Source organism: Myotis myotis, unplaced genomic scaffold (assembly GCF_014108235.1).
Source record: "Myotis myotis isolate mMyoMyo1 unplaced genomic scaffold, mMyoMyo1.p scaffold_m19_p_3, whole genome shotgun sequence".
Taxonomy (NCBI): domain Eukaryota; kingdom Metazoa; phylum Chordata; class Mammalia; order Chiroptera; family Vespertilionidae; genus Myotis; species Myotis myotis.
The window spans coordinates 44,259,582-44,285,223 of record NW_023416335.1 but is presented as its reverse complement, the minus strand read 5'-3'; the positions used below and the strand labels follow the sequence as shown (position 1 = coordinate 44,285,223).

The 25,642-nt window shown below is 37.2% G+C and overlaps 1 protein-coding gene across 1 annotated transcript in view; it reads left to right on the top strand.

Moving 5' to 3' along the window:
* Positions 1 to 25,642, top strand: part of GPC5 (glypican 5) — a 1,310,602-nt gene that overhangs the window by 585,340 nt on the left and 699,620 nt on the right. The window lies entirely within an intron of this gene.

The following is a 25,642-nucleotide window of genomic DNA, read 5'->3' as shown; positions in this document are numbered from 1 at the left end:
GCGGCCGTGTTTCCCGACATTGCCATGTTAACACTGCTGCTGGTGAAGGAGCAGAAGGGAGAGCAAGAGAACCCTACGCTCTTTCAGCTCTGCGGGCCAGATAGAACAGCTGAACAGGCCGGATCCAGCCCGCGGGCCATAGTTTGCCCACAGCTGCTCTACCCCGTCACACACAGAGCAGGGCCCATGGGGGGGCGGGGGGCGGGGGGGTTGGGGCGCCGCACCCTGTCACACTCAGAGCAGGGCCAATCGGGGGTTGGGGCGCCGCACCCTGTCACACACAGAGCCGCAGGGTGATCGGGGGTTGGGAAGCTCCCCCCTATCAGGCACATAGCAGGGCTGATCAGAGGGTTGGGGCGCCTTCCCCTGTCACGAACAGAGCAGGGCCCATAGGGAGGTTGTGGCTCCGCCCCCTGTCACACACAGAGCCACAGGGCGATCAGGGGGTTTGGGTGCTGCCCCCTGTCACGCTGATCCCGGTGCTGGGAGGCCTCGCGTCTCCACTGATCCCGGTGCTGGGAGGCATATTACCCTTTTACTATATAGGATAGAGGCCTGGTGCACAGGTGGGGGCCGGCTGATTTGCCCATAAGGGTGTCCTGGATCAGGGTAGGGGTCCCCACTGGGGTGCCTGGCCAGCCTGGATGAGGGGATGATGGCTGTTTGCAGCTGGTCACATACCCTTCAGTGTGGGGGTTCCCACTGGGGTGCCTGGCCAGCCTGGGTGAGGGGCTGAGTGCTGTTTTCAGGCTAGCGGGTGAAAGAAGCTCCCAACTGCTCCTTTTTTTCTTTTCTTTTTTTATTCTGGGCCAGCTTTAGCTCTGAGGCTTGGCTCCAGCTCTTAGGCCTCAACTGCTGAAAGCAGGTATCTGGTTTGTTTGGGTTCTATAATCGAAACACTGTTTCAACTGCAGCTCTGAGAACCCGACTGGCTGAAAGCCAGTTTCTGGGGTTTTGTTTAGCTTCTAAATTTGTAACAATGTTTCAAACTGCAAGCTCAGAGGCCAGCAGCAGCAGGCGGGGAACGTTGGAGACCTCCGTCACTGAAGCAAGCAAGCCTCATGTTCACTTCAAGTTGACTGGCTGCCGGCCGCCATCTTGGCTGGCAGTTAATTTGCATATCGCCCTGATTAGCCAATGGGAAGGGTAGTGGAGGTACAGCTAGTTACCATGTTTCTCTTTTATTAGATAGGATAGACATAACCACATAGATACACACCCACACGACAGAGACATATATAACTACATATACCCAAATAGTAGCAGTGGTTATTAAGATAAATCTGGTAGATTATTTTCTTTTTCTATTTTTTATGTCTCTAAGGATTGCAAATTTTTAAATAAACCTAAAGTATTTAAGGAGAAAGAGGGGGAAAGTATTTGTCCATTTTGGTAAATAAATATCACTTAGGAAATCAGAACATTCTTATATGTAAAAATTATCTTCATTAAAGAAATATTCTTAATACCAATATGGATATGCACAATAACGAGCAACTTGGATATTTTTTATTGTTGCTGTTGGCTAGATATATTTAACATTATTTAAATGACTTGAATAATTCCTCAAATTTTCCAAACATATTAAAAAGGAAAACTTTCAAAGTAACTTTATGAAGTTAGCAAAATATTGTTCATAAATAGAATAACTTAAATGTTAATTTTCTAATTGATTATTGGTAGGAAAAGAAAATAGAATAGAGTTTTATATGCTGATATTTCTAGCAATGTTGCTAGCTATATCCACTGTTAGTTTTAATATTTAAATTTTTTTGCATATACAACGATGCAATTTGTATATGTAAAGTTTGAAAATAATAACCAATGTATTTCTCTTCTGCCAATATTTAGGTATTTTTTTTTTCTCTTATTGAGCTGACTGGGATATCTTTTTATTTTTCTGACCTTAGAAGAAAATATTTCAGTATCTCTTTATTACATTTTCTGTAGGTTTTCTATGGAGATCTTTAATCAGATTAAATAAATTCTGTTCTAGTTCTCATTTGCACATATTTTTGAAGAATACTGTGCAATTTTGTGCATATTAGATAATATTTTATCTTTCAAACAGTTAATGTAGTAAATTATAGTAACTGATTTTATGATAGTACATTTTATGAATGTAACAATCTTACATTATTGGAATAAACCTAATCTGATTTCATTTATTATAGTTTTTCACTGAAATATAATTTACACACCATAAAGTTCACTCTTAAAATTGTACAATTTAGCCCGGCTGGCATGGCTCAGTGGTTGAGCATCGACCTGTGAACCAGGAGGTCATGGTTCATTTCCTGGTCAGGGCACATGTCAGGGTTGTGGGCTTGATCCCCAGTGTGGGGTGTGCAGGAGGCAGCCAATCAACCATTTCCTCTCATCATTGATTTTTCTATGTCTCTATTCCTCTCCCTTCCTCTCTGAAATCAATAAAAATATATTTTAAAGAATTATTTTAATTATAAAATTTAGTGATTGGTATATACAAAGTTGTTCAATAATCACCACAATCAAATTTCAGAACAATTTTATCACTGAAAAAAATTCTGTGCCTTTTATTACCCAGGTCCTACTTATATTCCTCTTCCTAGCTTCTGGTAATGACTAACCTATTTTCTATCACTATAGATTTGCTATTCTGGATATTATATATAAGTATAATCATGTAATACATTTTGTGTCTGGCTTATTCACTTCATAATATTTTTAAGATCTGTTCATGGTGCAGCATGGATCACCAGTTTATTCCATTTTCTTACATAAAAAAAAAACCACACACACACACACACACAGCTATTTGTTTAGCCATTCATCAATCAATGGGCATTTGAGTTGGTTTCACTTTTTGACTATTATGGATGATGGTGCTATAAACATTTGTATGCAACATATATATTTATAGCTAAGCAACCATCCAACCATCTGACCAGCTGGTAGGTAGGACTCACACTGAACACCAAGGGACAGACACTCAACGCAGGAGCTGCCAAGCTGCAGTGACCTGGCAGTAGTAGTTCTTGGGTGATGGACCCCAAAATCAGAGAGGAGGGAGCCCGATTCCTTGCAGGGTCACACGATTCTACCTTTGGCTGTGGGTTATGTTGTTGCTGGGGCACTATGGGCCCGAATCTGGTTTACTGCACACTGTGTTAGCGTTTCACACCCTGTATGACATCAGCTTTGTAGAGTGCCTCTCACATTCCGGGACCCCTCAGGGGTGTCGGAGAGCCGATTTCTGCCCGATCCCTACAGGCCAGGCCGAGGTTCCCCAACTGCCAGAGGGACCCTGCTCACTCTGCAGACACCCCACCAGACACCTTCTAATTAGTTTCCTTTCAATTGCATGAATCCGTGCACTGGGTCACTAGTATACCTATAAGTGGAATTGCTGGGGCATTCTGAAGTTTTTCTGTTAAGGACTGAAACACTGATTTTAAAGTGGTTGTATTATTTTACATTCCCACCAGCAATGTTTGAGAGATTGCTTTCTTTTTTTTTTTTTTTTTTACGTACTTTACTCTCACTTTTTCTTTTCTTTTTTTTTTTTACTTGTTATTTTCCATCTTTTGATTATAACTACCCTAGTGTGTAAAAGATCTTTCATGTGGTTTTAATTTGTATTCTATAATGATTAAAAATATTGAGCATCTGTCTTGTGCTTCTTGTCCACTTGTATATCATTCTTGGAAAAATATCTATTCAAATTATCTTCCTAATTTTTAATTTTTAATTGAGTTGTAAGAGTTATTTATGTATTCTGAATACAAGTTCATTATGAGATGTATCATCTGTAAAATTTTTCTCTCATTCTGTAGGTTTTTTCACTTTCTTGAGGGTTTCTTTTAAACTCAAAACATTTAATTTAATTTTGAATAAGTACAATGTATCTTTCTTTTTCTTTTGTTGCTTGTAATTTGGTGTCACTTATAAGAAGTCATTATCTAATCAAGTTCATAAAGATTTTTGCTTATGTTGTCTTCTAAAGATTTTATACTTTTAGCTCTTTTATTTAGGTTTTAATCCACCTTGAGTTATTTTTTTTTATCTATGATACAAGGGCATTCCTTTGCTTGTGTATATGCAATTGTCACAGCACCATTTATTGAAAAGTCTATTAATTCCCCATTGAATTGTCTTAAAATTCTTGTCAAGAATCAATTGATTTTTTAAAAATATATTTCAGAGAGAAAGGAAGAGTGAGGTAGAAATATCAGTGATGAGAGAGAATCATTGATCAGCTGCCTCCTGCACACCCCCTACTGGGGATTGAGCCTGCAACCGAAGCATGTGCCCTTGACCAGAATTGAACCTGGGACCCTTCAGTAAGTAGGTCAATGCTCTATCCACTGAGCCAAACCATCTAGGACAAGAATCAATTGATCTTACTAGTAAATGTAATGGTTTATTTCTGAATTCCCAATTTTATTCAATAATCTATACTTACCTTTATGTCGGTACCACACTGGTTTAATTACTTTAGATTGTAGAAATTTGAAGTCAGCAAGTGTGAGTCCTCCAACTTTGTTTTCAACTCTTTGGGGCTATTCTGGGGCCTTTGCTGTATTAGCTTCCTATCGCTGATATAGCAGCTTACCACAAATTTGTGATCTTACTTCTGGAGGTGACGCCCTAAAATTAAAGTGCTACTAGGGTTGCATTCTTTCTGGAGGTTCTAGGCAGAGGCTGTCCCTTTGTTTTGTGCAGTTTCTAGAAGCCACCCTCATTTCTTAGCTTTGTCTCCCTCCTTGCAACACTTTATATTTTTCATCATTTCATCTTTCTCTGGCTCTATTACTCTACCTCCTTCTTTCCTTTATAAGCATTACATTGGGCTCACCCAGATAATCCATGACATTTTAGCCAACTCAAGTTCCTTAACTTAATCATAGCTATAGAAGTCTCTTTAGTCATTTAAATTAAAATATTTCCAGGTTCTGAGATGTGGATATATCTTGGTGGCCATTATTCTTTCATCACACTTGCATTTTCATATGAATATTAAAATTACCTTGTGAATTTCTGTAAAAAGGTCAGGTGAAATTTTTATAAGGATTGTGGTGAATTTGAAGAGCAATTTGATTTTTTTTTCCATCTTAACAGTACTAAGTCTTCTGATCCATGAACATGGCATCTTTTTCCATTTAATTTCTTTCAGTGATGATTTGTAGTTTTTATTGTTCAGGTTTAATGCTTCTTTTGTTAAATTTATTTTTGTTATTCTTTTAGATACTATTTTAAATGGAATTATTTTAATTTAGCTCTTGGTATAAGTCACTCAAGCTCATGATGTATTTTCCTTTTCATATGTTTTCTTATTATAACATCACAATATTCCATGGTGGATTTTTGTGTCTGTATTCATAAAGGATTTTGATGTATAATGTTCCTTTCTTGTGATATTGTTGCTTCAATGTTGCTTTCAGAGTAACACTGATTTCATAGGGTGATCTGGGAATGTATTCTCTCCCAGTCATTTTTTGAAAGAGTTTGTGAAAAATTGATGAAAACTTTTCTTTAAATATTTGGTAGAATTTACCAGTGAACCTGAATTACTTCTGGGTCATTTGGGTCTTTTCCCTAATTTAATACCTTTACTTGTTATAGATTCATTCAGATTTTATATTTCTTCTTGAGTCAGTTTTTGTAGTTTGTGTCTTTCTAAGAATTAGTTCATTTCATCTAGGTTTTCTGGTTTGTTGGCATATAGTTATTCATAGTAATTGTTTATATGCCTTTTTGTTTCTATAAGGTCAATAGTGACAGCCCCTTTTTTATTCCTTATTTTAGTCACTTGTATCCTCTCTCTTATTCTTGGTCAGTAAAACTAGAGTTTTGTCTTTTATATTTTTTAAATAACCAATTTGGGTCTTTGTTTTTTTTCCATTGTTTTCTTATTTATATTCACCATAACCATAATTATTTTCTTTCTTTTGTTTGCTTTGGATTTAATTCTTTTTCCATTTTTTAAAAATGGAGCATTATGTTATTTATATATCTTTTAAAAATATTTCCTAATCTTTTCTTCAAAATGGATAACCTTGATTGCTTATTTTCAAGTTTTCTGATTCTTCTATCAATTGAAATTTACTATTGACCCCCTCTTGTGAGTTTTTAAAGTGTTTGTCCAGGAAACCTAATCTGGACCATCTCAGGGATGGTTCTATAAACTGCTTTGGGGCGTGTGGATGACCAATGCTTTCTTGTTTGTATGTGCCGTAATGTATTCTTGAAAACTGGATGTTTTGCCAGGCGGGTATAGCTCAGTGGTTGATTGCTGGCCTATGAATCAGAAGGTCACGGTTTGATCCCTGGTCAGGGCATAGGCCAGGGTTGTGGGCTCAATCCCCAGCAAGAAGCAACTGATCAATGATTCCCTCTCATCACTGATATTTCTTATCTTTCTCTCCCTTTCTTTTCCTCTCTCTGAAATCAATAAAAACATTTAAACTATGTTTAAAACAACAACAACAGAAACTGAATGTGTTAAAATATATGTGACAACTTGAAATCAGATTTGTCCATACTCAGGGATTTTTGTTGTTGCTGTTTGCTGTTTTTTATATTGCTGCTTGTTTAATTAATGAGTTTTCTGAACTAATTCTATGAAGTGGCTATTTGTTGTCATTGGCGGGGGGCACTTACGTTTCTGTCCAGTTGAATTATTGTTAAGTGAATGATTCTGTAGAGATTTTCTTGAATGCCTTGCACGAATAAGACTCTGTGTTTACTGATGGACTGTGTGTGTGCTGGGACACACTGAAGGCAGTTAATCACTATATCTGAGTCTCCACTTCTTGCTTGTGCAGTTCCTCACGTTCATCCAGAGGTGAGTGATTAGGGACTTCTCACATCTGTGGCATAAGTGCAGCCCTGAACATAAGCAGGGCCCATTGGATTGATGAATATATCAAGGCCACAAAAGTCACTGTAAAACACAGTGCTCTTACTGAGATTCAGTGTTTTTCTTGAATGAGCACTTTTCAGGTTAGGACAGCCTTTGGTTAATTTCCAAAGCTCTGAAAATAGGATTTTGACCATTTTTGCCATGCTCTCATTGCTTGTAGAGGGGAAGAAATTTTTATGAGTTCTTATTCCATCATAATTGCTGTCATGCCACCCACCCCCCAGTTGATTATACTTTTGATGTACCTCTGGAGTCAGTTTTCTAATATTTATCTAGGATTTTGGCATCTGCATTTCTGATGGAGATTGATTGTAACTTTTCTTTCTTGTGAGGTCTTATCAGGTTTTCCATACATAGATGATGTTGGCCTCACAAGCCAAGCTGGGGATTGTTCTTTTCTTAATATTTTGTAATTCTCTGGAAGAGTTTGTGTAAATTTGGTGCATCTTCTTTAGTTATGTGGTAGAATCCTAGTGAAGACATACGGGCCAGGAATTTTCTTCATGAGAAGGTTTTTAATTATGGCTTTGCTTTTGTCAACTCATTTAAGACTATTCAAAATTTCTCTTCCTGTTTTTTTCTTTTTAATTTGAAATGCATTGTTTTAATTAATTGTTATGAATATTCCTTCAACTATTGTACGTGTCCATGGGATCTGTAAGGATATGTAACCTGATTCTTCTTCCATTTCTTTTTTTTTTAATATATTTTTTATTGATTAAGATATTACATATGTGTCCTTGTCCCCACGTTACCCTCTACCCCCCACCCCTCACCCCCCCACCCCGCTCATGCCCTCACCCCCCCGTTGTCCATGTCCATTGATTAGGCCTATATGCTTGCATATAAGTCCTTTGGTTGATCTTTCCCCCTTACCCCCACCCTCCCCTACCTTCCCTCCAAGTCCCGACAGTCCAATCAATGCCTCTCCATCTCTGGATCAGTCCTTGTTCATCTGTTTATGTTGTTCATTATATTCCACAAATGAGTGAGATCCTGTGGTATTTATCCGCTCTCAAGTTCCATCCATGCTGTGGCAAATGGTAAGAGTTCCTTTTTCTTCTTCCTCTTCTTAAAGAATACCTTTCAGCATTTCATATAATGCTGGTTTGGTGGTGGTGAACTCCTTTAGCTTTTTCTTATCTGTGAAGCTCTTTATCTGACCTTCTATTCTGAATGATAGCTTTGCTGGATAAAGTAATCTTGGTTGCAGGTTCTTGCTATTCATCACTTTGAATATTTCTTGCCAGTCTCTTCTGGCCTGCATGGTTTCTGTTGAGAAATCAGCTGACAGTCGTATGGGTACTCCCTTGTAGGTAACTGACTGTCTTTCTCTTGCTGCTTTTAAGATTCTCTCTTTATCTTTTGCTCTTGGCATTTTAATTATGATGTGTCTTGGTGTGGTCCTCCTTGGATTCCTTTTGTTTGGGGTTCTCTGCGCTTCCTGGACTTGTAAGTCCATTTCTTTCACCAGGTAGGGGAAGTTTTCTGTCATTATTTCTTCAAATAGGTTTTCAATATCTTGCCCTCTCTCTCCTTCTGGTACCCCTATAATTCTGATGTTGGTACGCTTGAAGTTGTCCCAGAGGTTCCTTACACTATCTTCATATTTTTGGAATCTCTTTTCTTTTTTCTTTTTCGGTTAGGTATTTTTTGTTTCTTTGTATTTCAAATCTTTGACTTGATTCTTGGGATCCTCTTGTCTGCTGCTGGATCTCTGTAAATTATTCTTTATTTCAGTCAGTGTATGCTTAATTTCTAGTTGGTCCTTTTTCATGTCCTCCATGGTCTCACTATACTTATTGAGGGACTCATTAAATTTATCGGCGGTTTCCATAAAATTCTTGAAAAACCTTATAAACGTGGCCTTGAACTCTATATCCAATCGTTTGCTTTCCTCCATTTCTGCCATTTGTGACCTGTTTCTTTGTCTCCGCATTTTGGCAGCTTCCCTGTGTTGATAGAGTGGCCCTGTGCGCCAGGTGTCCTGTAGGGCCCAGTAGCTCAGCCTCCCCAGTTACCTGGGGTGGACACTCTTGGTGCACTCTTGGTGCCTTGGTTGTTGTAGAATCACTGGGAGGAATTGACCTCCAGGCCAATTGGCTGTGAGAATCAGCTGTGTCTAAAGTGGGAGAACTTCTGTGCTGAAGACACCCTTCTGGGGCAAGACTTGCTTCAGTGGGGCTTTGATGCTCACTGAGTCTGCTCCCTGAGTGTGTCCCTTATGGATCTGAGGAGTTGCAATCTGGATGGCCCCCCTCTGACCACTGGGTACAGTGGCTCCTGGATCTAAGGAGGTGCTAATTCAGCCTCTGCCTGAGGCCACACAGCAGGAGCCACGAAGAGGCTCAGCTGTGAAGCAATGCAAGCCGCTGCGGGGCCTTGGGCCTTCTCTTGGAAGTTCAGGGTCTGCCTGGTTCGGCTGCAGTTAGGTACATTCACATGCAAAAGCCTCTGCCGCAGCCTGGGTGGGGCGGGGTCTCAGGGAGTCAAAGGGCGGAGAAAGCAGCTATGGCCGATTCTTCGCCCGGAGTCGCGCGTCTCAGTGTCCCGGTAACGGCTGCAAGCACCTCTGAGGGAAAGCCGCCCTCAAGTTCACCCGCTGCCCGACAGACCAGCCTCTCCCCGTATGAGTCCTGGGTCCCCAGAGACTTCCCGGAACCGGAGTTCAGAGCAGTGGGGAGCTTGTGATTCAAAAAGACAGCCGCGTCCTCAGGCGCCACCCCCTTTCCTCGCGCGTGCGCGAGCCGCCGTACCTCTGCACTTCACCTCCGCAGCGCCTCTGGCTCTCAGCGTGCTTTTCTTTCCTTCTAGTTGTAGAATTTACACTCAGCCAGCCTTCCTGTTGTTCTGGATGATGTTTGCTCAGTCCTTTGCGGTAATTTTCAATTGTTGTGTGAGGCGACAATTTCCCGGTGTTTACCTATGCCGCCATCTTAGTTGCCTCCCCTTCTTCCATTTCTAATATTATTTGTGCTGAAAACGGAGCTCTCTATTTAGCTTTATTATTATTTTTAAATAATTTCACAACATATTGAGTATACTTATTTGAATATAAATGACAGGATATTTTTCTATGTTTTAAAAAAGGTTAGACAATTTCTAAGTGTCAAAACCTGGAAGCAACCAAGTTATTCTTCAGTAAGTGAATGGATAAATAAACTGGGGTATATCCAGAAAATGGAATAGTATCCAGAGCTAAAAAGAAATGAGCCATCAGTCCAGGAAAAGACATGGAGGGGCCATAAATTTATATGACTAGTGAAAGAAGCTAATCTGAAAAGGCTATATACTGTATGATTCTCACTATATGTCATCCTGGAAAAGGAAAAACTATGGAGACAGTAAAAAGTCCAATGGTTTCCTAGAGGTGGGAAGGGATGGATAGGTAGAACACAGAGGATTTTTAGAGAAGTGACAATACTCTGTGCAATACTATAATGATTAACATCTGTCGTTATGCATTTGTGAAGACCTGAAAAATGTGCAACACTAAGCGTCAACCCTCATGTAAAGTATGGACTTTGGGTGTCTATGGTTTGTCAATGTAGGTTCATCAGTTGTAATATATGCATTACTCTGGTGGGAGATGTTGATAATGGAGGAGACTATGGGTGTGTGGGAAGAGCGGGTACATGAGGAATCTTTGTACCTTCCTCTTTATTTTGCTATGAACCTACAACCACTCTGAAAAAATAAAGTCTTTGAAAAAAGAACAAACACTAACAAATAAATTAGAAACAATCCACTTACTAGAAAATAAATAAAATAGCAAATGAATGCTATTAGTAGAGTGTAAAAAGCACTATTAGTGAGGTGGGTTCTCCTTGATGAATTTAAGGAGAGAAGTATGTAGATAGGTGCTCTCTGTCATCAGATATACATGTATTTTTTGTTCAGATGTCTGAATAGGCTAAATAAATGAAAACAAAATTCAAATGTGTGTGTGCACACTTGCATATGCATGTGCTTTCACATGTGTACTACTGTGCACACACCCTGATAGTTATTTAGAAGAATATGATTTAAATAAATTGTGTACCACTTACTTAATACTATCTTAAGAGTGAATGAAATAATAGAAATTCATTATCACAGTGCTTTTTCTATGCAATAGTGATTTAGTCTACATAAAGTCTTTTATTTTCTTTCTTTATCAAAATAATGCTTTTAACTTATTCTAAATTAATGAAATTATTTTCTGATCTTATAATAAGTGTGATTTTTTTTTAAAAAAAATGATGGGCCATATTGAACACACACACACACTCAGAGGTATAAACAATATATAACCCTAGAGGACATGTGTCTAGAGTTTATATTTATTCATTCACTCATTCATTTATTCATTCAAGAAATGTAAGAATTTGATCCCAGACTAATGTCCAAATCAATAAAACATGATCCTACTATGGAGAGTACCACAGTATATTAACTTTGTAAACTGACTTGAAATCTCCCTGGGCAAATGCTAAGTTCTCATACATAAAATGATGACTTCATTAACAATTTATAAGATGATGACTACCAAATTATACAATCAGCCTTGACTTTTATCCAGAACTGCCAAACCTGTACATAAAACTGCTTTCAAAAGATTTCCACCCAGAATTCCCACAGGCACTTCAAACTTAATGTATTCAAAATAGAACTCATTCTTTTTCTCCCATAAATTCATGCTATGCTTCTTATATTTATAGTCTTGATAAGTGTGGTAGCAGAATAAATGCTCCCAAAGATGTCCATGTCCTAATGCTTAAAACCTTTGACTAGGCTATATTATGTGACAAAAGGGAAAAGGTCATTCTAATTCCTAATGATTAAAAGTCTTAAAATAGGGACATTATGTTGGATTGCTTTGATTAGCCCATTAAAACCACAGGAGCCCTTAGAAGTAGAGAGCTTTCTCTAGCCAGTGCCTGAGAAATGGAGCAGAAGGGCCAGTCCTGGAAACCAGAAGGGTGAGAGTTGCTGGGAGAGGCCACATGGAAACCATGACAAGGAATGTAGGCAGTCCCTAGGAGCAGGGTTGGGCCCCAGCAGCCAGCCAGCAAGGAAATGGGCACTGTGGTACGACCATCACGAGGAACTGGATTTGGCTAAAAAACTGAATTTCAAAGCAAATTTCTTTCCAGAGGCTCCAGTAAAAGATGCAGGGATATTGGAATTCTTGTATTATTACCTGAATACAACATATTTTTCAAACCACATAACTGTTATACTTTCCCGATTTTACAAAAGTAATTCCCTTTATCTTCAAAACTCTCCTCTCTGTTATTTATCCCCCTGTGTCTTCATCTCAAGTTCAAATGCTCTTTTAAGTGTGAGGTCTTCCTAGATGATCCCAGGTGAATATAGTACACTTATTTTTTCTCCAATTAATTTGTAAACACGTTCATTATCATAATCACCTTTTACAGGAAATTTTTGTTTACATGTCAGTTTTCCTCACTAAACTGCTAACGTTTTTATTATTTTCAAGTTCCCATCAATTGTTGAACATATATTATGTAGAACATATTAAATGCATATATCATCTCACACCTGTTAGAATGGCTATTCTCAGGAAGACAAGAGTAAGTGTTGGGAAGGATGTGAAGAAAAGGAAGCCTGCCCTGGCCAGGGTGGCTCAGTTGGTTAAGCATTGTCCGATACAGCAAAAGGCTGCCAGTTTAATTCCCAGTCAGGGCACACGCCCAGGCTGCTGGTTTGATCCCCGCCATGGATTGATATTTCTCTCTCACATTGATTTTTTTTTCTCTCTCTCCTCTCCCTTCCTCCCTTCTTCTCTCTCTAAAATCAATAAAAAATGTATTTTAAAATAAAAATAAATAAAAGGAAACCCTTGTTCTCTGTTACTGAGAATGCAAATTGATTCAGCCACTGTGGAAAATTATATGGAGGTTTCTCAAAAAAATAACAAATGGAACTATGATATGACCCAGCACTCCTGACTATATATCCAAAGGAAATGAAAATAGGATATTGAAGAGATACTGCACTCTCTTATTCATTACAACATTATTCACAGTTGCCAACATGTGGAAACAACCTATGTGTCAGTCAATGGATGTATGGATAAAAAAGATGTGGTATATATTCATACACAATGGAATATTATTCAGCAATGATAAATAAGGAAATCCTGCCATTTGCAATAATATAAATGGACCTTGTGAACATTATGTTAACTGAAGTCGATCAGACAGAGGGAAAAATTATTGCATGATCTCACTTATATATGGAATCTAAAAATGTTTAATTTGTAAAAAAATAAGTGTAGAATGGAGGTTATAAATAAGTCCTCGAGCTCTATAGACAACAATACTGAATTAAAAACTTTGAAGTTTCTAAGTCACTAGATCTTAATTGTTCCCATAAAAAAAGAAATAATAATTATGTTACCTACTAGAGATATTAGCTAATAGAGCAGTGGTAATTAATGGAATTTACCCTTCTATTTAAATATAATTTCTTTTTTTTTATATATTTTATTGATTTTTTACAGAGAGGAAGGGAGAGAGATAGAGAGTTAGAAACATCGATGAGAGAGAAGCATCGATCAGCCGCCTCCTGCACATCTCCTACTGGGGATGTGCCCTCAACCAAGGTACGTGCCCTCAACCAAGGTACATGCCCTTGACCGGAATCGAACCTGGGCCCTTTCAGTCCGCTGGCCGATGCTCTATCCACTGAGCCAAACCAGTTTCGGCTTAAATATACTTTCTTATTGGCATGCAAGAATTTTGTTATTATTCATCACATACCTTGAAAATTTTCTCTGGTTTGTAATATATCTTTTCATTTCATTGTGAATGATATTATAGAACTTCAACAATTGTTATAACATCAAATTGATCAATACATTCCTCTATTACAGTGGTTCTCAACCTTGGCTGCACATTAGAATCACCTGGGAATCTTTTTAAAATCCTGATTTCTGGGCCTCATCCTCCGGAAATTCTGTTTCTTTGTTTCTAATGCTGTGGCCTCACCCCATAACAAAGAAACAGAATTTCCGGAGGATGAGGCCCAGAAATCAGGATTTTAAAAAGAGTCCCAGGTGATTCTAATGTGCAGCCAAGGTTGAGAACCACTGTTCTATTAGTTCTTTTTGGATATTAGTTTTTGAACTTATTTTCCACCTCAAGATCAGATAAATATTCATCTATATTTTCTCCTGGATTCATTTAAGTAACAAATCTCTTGTTTTTTATGAAATTATTTTGAGGTATAGGAATATAACTTTATTTTTTTCCAAATAGTTAGCCAATTAGCCTAGTTTCAGCATTCTGTTGCATTAGTTTTTCTTATCACACTAACTTAAAATACCAAAATCTGTAATGTAAAAAAATTCATTGATTTTTCAATTTTTACACAACTACAGCACTATTTAATTATTGTCATTACAGAATTACCTCATCTTTCCACACATTTTTTACTATTTTTAGTATATATCATTGCAGATAACATTTAATATTTTATAATAGGCTTAAATGTTTCTTTGAATTTATATATTTTCTTAGAGAGAATGGACAAATAAAAATTATCTATTTAATTCTTTTATTAAATCCCTAGGAAAAATAATATTATTTTCTTCACATATAATTTATATATTTATTTTTATATTTAATTTTAGAATTATTTCTTATTAATTTTATTTATTTAAACATTTAATATCATTCTTCAAATAGATACAATAGGAAAAATAACCAGGCACAAAAACACAAAAGGAAACAGTAATTGTATATTAAATATGGTAGAATTCAAGGCAAAACTCTATTTTATTTGGGATCTTGGATTTCCTTGTGTATTTGAGCCTTTTCATGTCAACCTTCCTCAAAGCCACTTCTCTCTCTATGGTATACTGCTCCAGTTTCTTAAAATCTATGGCTCTGTGTTATTTGTGGATAAAATGGAGATTTTTTTTTTCTGTTTCTTGTGTTAAATCCTTTACATAAATTTGTTATTTTTTATACTAAATATTTTTATGTTAATGCTTGTGAAAACTCAGTTTCCACATTTTTTAAAATTTAAGTATAGATGGTATCATTATTGCATTAGTTATATTCATTTTACATGTACAATATAGTGATTTCACATTTTTATACTTTACAATGTGATTGTTCCACTAATTCTAAAAATCACCTACTGTGATGCAACTTAACACAATATAATTGAGTATATTCCCCTTCACCTTTTTTTCTCTGGTGTTACTTCCACAGAATCCTGGAAAGATTCTTCCTCCCAATGCCAAGAAGATCTACTTGATACATTCTGCTGAGGCCTTCATTCATATTACTAGCTGTTAATTTTAAGCAGGAATATTTTGCTAGGTGACATATGCTTGTGGCTAACCTGTTTTTACTAGAGATACTGTCAGCAATAACAAGGATCCAATTATCTGCAATGTCATAGTTGACTGAGAGGATGATTAGTGAGATGCCCTAACACTAGCAGCACAAAGACATTTAAAGTTCCATGATACTTTAAAGTAAAGCCTATTTCTTAGTCTCTACCACCATATTTTTAAAAAAATATGTTATTGATTTTAGGGAGAGTAAGGGTGAAAGAGAGAGAGAGATAGAAACAGCGATCAGAGAGAAACATCATTGATCAGCTGTCTCCTGAATGCCCCCTACTGGAGACCAAGCCCACAACCTGGGCATGTACCCTGACAAGGAATAGAACTGGTAACCTCTTGGTTCATGGATTGTCCCTCAACCACTGAGCCACACGGTCCATCTTATAAAACTTTCTAAGTTTTTAGAGGAGATGAGACATTGGTTTAATTGTAAAAATCAAATATAATCAACATGATTTAAGGTCACTTAAGCTAAATTGTAAATATTCAGTGTAAGATTAATAGTATGTTCATCTTTAACTTTTAAACACATGTGAGATCAGCAAATTGTCTTAAAAATTAGTATTTATCATATCCACTTCTTCATATTAAAATCACCTATAGCAATCCTTCCACTTCTACAACTCCTCTACAACTGTGTTTACTGCACAAATACTGCTGTATTGCTTAATCCATTGGGTATCTTCTATCTTTATTTTAACTGACTTCCAAGTAGAATTTCACACTTAATCAAACCTATAAAAAACAAACAAACAAACAGAAAACCTTTTGTAACTCAGTTTCTATGATACAGCACTCCCCTAGCTTTCTTCTTACCTCTTAGGCTATTTTTTCTATTTCCTCTTTCTGCCTGCACCCTAGTAGCCACAGGATTCTGTTCTCAATTCTATTTCCTTTTCTTACAACAGACTCTCTTTGGATGACCTCATGCAGATCCACAGTATCAATTCTCAGTTAAACGCTTATGACTTCCAAGCCAGTACCCCTAGCTCTTTGCTCAGCTCCATGTATATAATCGTTTGCTAAGACCTTGATGTATTACTTATTCCTTAAAAGTCAAACAACCAAAAAATAAAATCTTTTACTCCTATAAATCTTCTTTCTTTTTCAATTTCTTATCTCAGTGAATCACCTCACAACCCAACATTTATTATCTACATCATTTCACTGTAATTCTGACTATATATATATATAATCTCTAATTTCTATGCCCACTGCCCCAGCAGTGATTGAGACTTTAATTATCCTCATCATTAATCTTCTTGCTCCAGTTCAATCTCTCTTGTACCTCATAAAATAAGGTCCTTAAAATACAATTCTCATGGATACATCCTTGCTAAAATTCATTCCTTTCCCTCGTCCTTGGTATTTATAATATGAAATACAAATAAGTCCCAAGCACTTCTCCAGGCTCATTCACCAACTGGTATCCATCTTGCACACGTTTTTCTCACCGTGTCAAACTACCTGCAGCACCTTATGGTTCATGCTGCCTAGCACCACAGCCCTAGCACATGTTGTTTTTGCACATTTTCTTCTCTGTCCTTGACTTTGGGTGGTGGATGAGTGCTCATTTTAATATTCTTTTGGATTGTACTGTTTTTTATTTTCATAGAACTCGATGGATACCTCTAGTGTTAATTTAAATGTCTATCTTACCCACTGGGTATTGTATTTCATCTTGGTCACAGAACATAGCAAAGGTCAAAACGTAGTAACTGCTAAATAATGATGAATAAATGTCTTTAAAAAGCCAATTAGGATTTCTTCTATCTCTACAAATATATGTGAATTTAGATGCAGTCTAAGTACCCAAAATAAGGATGAACTGTCCAAATGATTTTACCTGTACTTCTACAGTATCAGGTGTAGCAAAGGGAGATTAAAACTTAAATATTCCTTTGTATTCCTATAAAAGATATTGATATTTTATGTTATTAATTTTGTGTTTTATATCAAACCATAAAGTATAATTCAGTGTGAAGCTTATAGGGAAAGCATATGAAAGTTGAATTCATTCATGCATGAATTTGCTCACTAAATTAAACAATTTTAATCATAATAGTCTTTGTGCATAGACAAATCTTACATGTTTTATCAATACTATAGTGTCTATATTGTTTAAAAACATTAAGAGACTGTAACATAAACATGTATAAAACAAAATAAATGAAATTAGACATGTATATGCTAGTGCAGGGAAGATATAAATAGATAGAAAACCAGGGATAAAGAGAAATATAAGCATTCAGTCTAAAAGAAACTGTATAGAAATTATAGTTTTAGGTTTAGTTTCCTAGTAGCCATGTTAAAATGAAAATAGCATAATTTACATATTTCTCACTTTAACAAAAGGAGAAGCTTGCCTCTGAAGGAGAAAAACTTTTCTCAGTACTGACATGTGATATAGATGCCTCTCCTGGGATGTTATATATGGGCCACTGAATGACGATATTTCTCAACAATATTTGTGTATTAAGTCACAAAATTAATTCCATATGATTATTTGTTGTATTGTAGTTTCATAAAAAGAAAATCAGCCCTGACTGGTTTGGTTCAGTGGATAGAGCGTCCGCCTTTGGACTGAAGGGGCCCAGGTTCGAGTCTGGTCAAGGGCATGTGCCTTAGTTGCAGGCACATCCCCAGTGGGGGATGTGCAGGAGGCAGCTGATCGATGTTTCTCTCTCATCGATGTTTCTAGCTCTCTATCCCTCTCCTTTCCTCTCTGTAAAATATCAATAAAATATCTTTTAAAAAAATTAGGGTATGTCCTCAAAGCTTAATTCAGAAAAGGCACATTAAAGACAAAGACATTATAGTGCAAGTCTATAGGAATCCAGTGATCTGATTTAATGAAGGCAAATTTTTTAATACTCAGAGGAATGACAGTTTTCAAGTGATATTCCATAATTATTAGAGCGGGGGTATGTTTTAAATATCCACTTCTGTTTGGTGACACTTTCAGGTTTTAGTTATTTTCAAGAAACAAGAATTCTTTAAAAAAACCTTTAGTAAACATTAGTTTACCTAAAAAATATATTGCATATACTTTTTAATACTTTGATATTAAACCAACAAGGAGAGGGCATTGTCTTTCTAAAGTATTGTTAATTGATAAACAAGAGCTCCCCTCTCCCTTCCCAACATTTAAAATTGAGCCATTATTTTGCTATGAGAAAAGAGGAAAGCAAAACAACATTCCAAATACTATTTACAGGGTGAGGCAAAAGTAGGTTTACATTGTGAGTATGCGAAACAGAGTTTATTCTTGTATTGTTATTTATTAATTATTATATTTTAAAATATGTTTTCATTTATTTCAGAGAGAGGGAGAGGGAGAGAGATGGAAACATTGAGGAGAGAGAAACATCAATCAGCTGCTCCTGCACACACCCTGGGGATTATGCTTGCATCCCGGGCATGTGTCCTGACAGAGAATTGAACCAGCGATCTCCTGGTGCATGGATCTAGGCTCAACCACTGAACCACACCAGATGGCTATTATATATTTTTAATCATTGCTTAAAAAGTAAGGATGTTTTTCCCATTGATTTTTTCAGAGACAGTGGAAGGGAAGGGAGAGAGAGAGAGAGAGAGAGAGAGAGAAAGAGAGAGACCTGACCAGGGCAGGTATCAGACCTGTACTCAGGTATGTGCCCTTGACTGGGAATTGAACCGGAGACCCTCCAGTGTGCAGGTCGATGTTTTAACCACTGAGCAACACCAACCAGGGCTAATTATGGCATTTTTCATACTAACAACTATAAATTTACTTTTGCCCCACCCTGTTCTATATACTAGTGTCAGATTATTTTACATATTTTATATCATTAAATGTTTTTTGTGAAAGTCAAAGCTGGTTAAAATTAGATATTTAACATTTGTGACTATATTGAAATCCAGTAGGGAGATGTGTCTACATGGGAATATGAAATCGATATTTGGATGCAACATATTTCATAATCATTCTGAAATCAGCAGCTAATCTGCAGACATAAGTGAAAAGAGGTTATAAATATTGATTCATTAAATTTATTCCCCTAGGTTCATATCATGCATATCCTTAAAATACTTAACCTAGAGTTATATTTAAAATCATACTGTTATATACAAGTATAATACAGTTTAATTTATAAAGTGTTTCCCTTTGGGGGACAAAAAATATTAATGCATGTGATTCTCTGCTTGCTAATAGGGATTCTGGCTCTGCCAGCTTGATTTCTTCCCCAGTCTTGTTCTCTGAGAAGGTACTGCTGGAAGCCAACTGACAGGTGATCTGCTCTTCGGTGTTGCCTCATCAGTACAATGATAAGAGGAAATCAAGACTAGAAAGGCAGGAGGGAAGGGGATAGACACTGAGGAGATGCATTTGGGTTAGTTCTAGGGAAGTTTTGTCTAGCAAAGAAAAAATATGCATAGTTCGTGGGTGGTTATGAAGTTAACTACAACAATTTAAAGAAAGAGGGAAATGGATGAAAAAGAGGGATGTGAAGATGTGTGCTTTGTAGTATATATCTTCTTCAAATATTATCAAAATGCAAGTAGAGCCTTGAGCTCTTTTAAAAGTATTTTCTGCCTTTTCTTCTAAACTGGACGGTTGTATTATGTGGGTCACATCTTTATATGCCTGTGAATTCTAATAAGCTGGTAGAGGAGACAATGTTTAAACTGTGTAGACTGGACATAATGTGGAAGAAGTCGGGGTTGGGAGTATAGGTCTTGGCTAGGCTTTAAGTCTGTGCTCTGATCCTAACTGGCCCTATACCTGTGGATATGTTTCATATGTGGACAGAGACACAGAGACACAGAGAAGGGGAAGTAGGGGGAGGATATGAAGGGGAAGGAGAGGCGTTGATTCAACAAAGGGTAAAATGTGTGAGCACCAAACTATTGATGTTTTAAATATATATTCAGGAAAAATATATAGGGAAAAGTTTTAAGACATTGAAGCATTATAATATAGACATATGAGTTTCCTGAGCATGCAAGTTAATTAAAAGCATAATATTGATGGTTTTTACTGTCGGAAACATTTTACTATTGTGTACCATGAGAGGAAAAAAAATAAACCCTCTAGGTAGTGAAGAGAAATAGATACGGTGAAGAGAAATTCTATTCTAGCATCTGAATATAAAAAGTCAACAGTGCCTGTGGAATTCACACCGTGTCACCTTCTCTAAGGAAAGTGCATTGCAGGGATCATCTGCATTACCTGAGGCTTTGTGTACATGCGCCAGATGTAGCTGGCATTCTCCTCCCTCTGCATGGCTGCGTCGGGATCAATACTCCATCACCTCTGTGAGATTCATGTGATGAGGCCCTAAGTCCCTCCATTTTTCAAAATTTCTTACTCCCCAGGAAGGCACATCTGCATTTTACCGAAAACTCTGACTAGAAGCTATCTGGGGTTTTTCTTCTTTGCTATTGTTGGTGATTGTAAGTGCCTTTGTGAAAAATACATTCAACAACCTGGCTTTACTGCTTGTTGATCTCCTATCATCAGTAACATGCATTCTCCTTCTAATTTAGCCACCATACATTTTCCTTTAGGAGGAATCATGACACCATTTGGTAGCTAGTTCATATCAGATTTTTAAATTCTGGTATACCTCTGTAACTTTTGACTTCAATTCCTTAACTTTCATATTCTCTGAAAATTTTATTTTCTCTACACATATAATTTGACCTCATAGGACGCAATATTTTCTTGGTTATTTGTATTTTTATAATACAGTTTCTTCTTGACATTAGTTATTTTCCAAATAGCTCTTGGTTACCTCAAATCCTTTGCAACATAGAATGCTAGAATCCAGTTGAAAGTTAACCAGTTTCAAGCCAAATCAATCTTTCATCCCTGCTTCTACATTCCTATAACTGAAAACCTCATTCATGTAAATGGATTTTTATTAATGTGATCTTTTCAATTCTATAACACACTGATACACGCATACACAAAGTAAGAAAGATGATAGAATAAAACTCAGATAAAGAACCAACCTGGAGCAATGAAAAAAAAATTGTTCCACGTGTACTTTATAGAAAAGCTTAATACATTAAAGAAAAACATTAAATAAAGGCTCAGAGGGAAGATAACAAAGCAACAGAATATTATTTGCGGAGGCTGGGGTTGATTTCTTCTTCAATTTCATTAGATTACAATTATAATCTGTTTATTCAGATTTTCTGATTCTTCCTGATTCAAAAATGTGTATGTTTCTCAGAATTTAGCCTTTTCACCCAGATTGCCCAGTTTGTTGGCATATAGTTGTTCATAATATTCTCTTATGATCCTTTATATTTCTTTGGTGTCAGTTGTTACTTCTCCTCTTTTATTTCTGAATTTATTTATTTGGGTCCTCTCCCTTTTTTTCTAAATGAGTCTGGTTAAATGTTTGTCAATCTTGTTTGTTTTTTTCAAAGAATCAGTCTTGGTTTTATTGATCTTCTGTACATTTTTTTAGACTCTATTCGATTTATTTCTGCTTTAATCTTTATTATTTCCTTTCTTCTACTCATTTTGGGCTTTTATTGTTCTTCTTTTCTAGTTCCTCTCAGTGTAAAGTTAGATTGTTTATTTAAGATTTTTCTTGTTTCTTGCCATAGGGCTTTAATGCTCTGAATTTCCCTCTTAGGGTTGCTTTCACTGTGTGCCCTAGACTGTGGGTTGTTGGGTTCTCATTTTCACTTGTTTAAGGTTACTTTTTAAAATTATTTTCCCTTAATTTCATAGTTAACCCATGCATTGTTCAGTAACAAGTTATTTAGCCCCTCTGTCTTTGTATGTGTTTCAGTTTTTTTCTTGTGATTGATTTATAATTTTATGTCATTGTGCTTGATAAGATTTCGATTTTCTTAACTGTATTGAGACTTGTTTTGTGTTGTAGCATGTGGTCTAACCTGAAAATGTTCCATATGAACTTGGAAAGAACGTGTATTCTGCGGCTTTGGGGTGAAGGGCTTTGAAGATATTAATTAAATCCATCTGACTTAGTGGGCCATTTAATGCTACTGTTTCATTGTTGAGTTTCTGTCTGGAAAATCTATCAATTGATGTTGATGGGGTGTTAAAATCCCCTACTCTGACTGTATTACTGTCAATGTCTTTCTTTATGTCCATCAAGATTTGCTTAAAATATTTAGGTGCTCCTATGTTGGGTGCATAAATGTTTACAAGTATTATATCCTGTTGTTGGATTGCTTCCTTTATCATTATGTAGTGTCCTTTGTCTCTTACTATAGCCTGTGTTTTAAAATCTATTTTGTCAGATATAAGACTGTTATCCTAGCTTTTGTTTCCCTTTACATTTTCATAAAATATCTTTTTCCATCCCTTTACATTTAGCCTGTATGTATCTTTCATCTTTAGGTGGGTCTCTTGTAGATACCATCTATATGGGTCTTGCTTTCTTATCTATTCACCTACCCTACATCTTTTGATTGAAGCATTTGGGCCATTTACATTTAAAGTGATCTTTCACAGGTACATATTTATTGCCATTGTATTCATTAGCAATTATTATTATTATTGAAGGCCTCTTAACATTTCTTATAATAATGGTTTGGTGAGAACATACTCCTTTAGCTTTCTCTCATCTTGAACGCTTTTTATTTCTCCATTTAAGTGATAGCCCTATGGGTAAAGTAGTCTAGGTTGTATGTTCTTACTTTTTATCACTCTGACTTCTTCATGCCAATCAATGCCTTCTGGCCTGAAAAGTTCTGTTGAGAAATCCGGTGACAGTCTTATGGGCACTTCCTTGTAGATAATGAACTGCCTTTCACTTGCTGCTTTTAAGATCCTCTCTTTGTCTTTAACCTTTGCCTTTTTAATTAGGTTGTGCCTTGGTGTAGGCCTCTTTGGGTTCATCTTGTTTGGGACTCTGTGCTGACTGGGCTTGCATGAGTTTTTCCTTCACCAGGTTAAGGAAGTCTTCAGTCATTATTTCTTCAAATAGGTTCTCTATCCTTTGTTCTCTCATTTCTCATTTCTCAATTTCTCATTTCTCATTTCTACAATGCCGATGTTACATTTCATGTTGTCACAAAGGTCCCTTAAACTATACTCATTTTTTAAAATTCTTTTTTCTTTTTGCTGCTCTGTTCAGATGTTTCTTGCTACCTTGTTTTCCAAGTCACTGGTTGGGTCCTCTGCTTCATCCAAAGTACTATTTATTCCTTCCAGTATATTCTTCATTTCAGATATTGTATTCTTCATTTTTGACTGGTTCTTTTGTATGGTTTCTATGTACTTTTTTATGCTTGTTATCTTTTTGTTAAAGTTCTCTTTAAATTCCTTGTGCATCCTTATAATTATGTTTTTACACTGTATATATGATAAATTGCTTATGCCCATTTTATTTAGCAATTTTTCTGGAATTTTTTTCTGTTCTTTTATTTGGTGCATATTTCATTGTTTCTTAATTTTGGCTGCCTTTTTGAGTTTGTTTCTATGCATTAGATAGATATGATATGACTTCCAGTCTTGGTTCGGTGGCCATATGCAGTAGGTGTCCTGTGGTACCCAGTGGTGCAGCATCCTTGATAACCTGAGCTGGTGCTCCAGGGATGTCCTTTATGTGGGTTATGTGAGCCCTCCTGTTGTACTTGAGTCTTGATTTCTATTGGCCGTTTGTACATGGGGCTGACCCTTAGGTTGGCTGACAGTGAGGAACAACCCATGCCTCAGTATCTGAGCTGCTGTGCAGGTGCTGCCACATGAAGCAAAATTCTCCTCAGCAGAGTCTGTGTCTGCTGAGATCTACCTTAGGATATGCTGCTTGTTAAGCTAATTGGCTCTTGCTCTGATGTTGTCTGAACCTGGCCAGGGGGTATGTTTGTTCTTTGCCTTTTGGGAGACATTCTGATGCAGGCCAAGGTCAGATGCTGCCAAAGGCTAACCCTGGGCAACCATTTTTGAGCTACAAAGCAATCGACTGTTTTTAGCTGCCTCTGCTGCACCTTGGTGTGTGGGGGAAGGACCAAGCTGTGCACAAGGCCAGCTTTTACCAACACTGGGCCCAGAGGCAGGTCAGCAAAAGTTCAAGGCACCCTGAGATCCACCTACCTCTGCCTGCTGGCTGCCTTCTAAGCTCAGTCACTGAAAGAGCCTTTGGTAGTATTTGAGTTACATGTAATAGGTTCTCAGTGAGTCACCCGGCAGGAGCAAGAGGCACTCACCAGATTGATACAAGTTCAAATTGGTGCCAGTCAGAGGCCACTCAGCAAAAGTCTCAGGGTATATATACCAAGTCTATGTGCCATTCACTGGGTACTCGCACATCTTTGTGATGGGGCAGGGTCTCAAGGGGTTGTCAGGGTGAGGATAGCTGAGGTTTTCAGGACCAAACAGAACAAGATGTAGCCATGGAGGGCTCTGCACCATTTAGGCATGTGAGGGGGAAAAGTCCCTCATTTTAGAGTTACACACCTCAGTCTGTCCCAGATTCTACCCAGAGCCCGATTTCAGCAGGGCAGGGCCTCTGGGAGTTCGGAGGATGGGGATGTGGATCTCCTGTAAGAGAGAAGTGCCACTCATGCTTGGGGAAGGTGGGGCATGGATAGACTCCCTGCAGATTTTCACAGCCCGTTCTTATATGGGTATCTCTTCCTGACTTTGGTGCTCTGGGCTTAGGAGCCCTGCGTGGGGTTGAAACCCCACACTTCTTAGGGGAAAAAAATGCAGCTGAAATATCCCTCTGGAATCTGAGCTGCTTCCCTTCGTATCCGGACCAGCCCTTTTAGCACCTCTGCCCTTCCTACCAGTCTGTGGCTTGCTCTGTAAATCTTTGGTTTTAAGACTTATCTTCATCTAGTCTTCAGTTGGTTATTCAGGCTGATTATGCTATATTCTAGTCATAATTTCAGTTTGGTCCTGGGAAGAGGTGAGTATAACATCCACTGATTCTGCCACCATCTTGGATGCCCAAGATTGTTTAAAAGTAAACTTGTAGCCCTGGCTCTGTTTCTCAGAGTGCCACCCCATGCGCCAAGGAATTTCAGGTTCGATTCCCAGTCAGGGCACATACCTGGGTTGTGGTTTTGATCCCCAGTTTGGGTATGTACAGGAGGCAACCAATCAATGTTTCTCCCTCTCCCTCTCCCTTCTGCTCTCTCTAAAAAATAAAAAATAAATAAATTAGCAAAAATCTTTTTAAAAAGAAGAAAAAAGTAAAATTGTAGAGCTAGTAAAACTAATTAAATGTGAATTAATTACCAATAACATTTTAGAAAATAACAAATAAATTAGAAATGTCATGAAATTGTATGTGTATTGTTCTAAGTACTTTTATAAGAGATAGACTTAAAATGTTATCTTTAGTAAATACATCTAATACACCCAATGTAATTGGAATAATTAAAGAAAATAATAGATA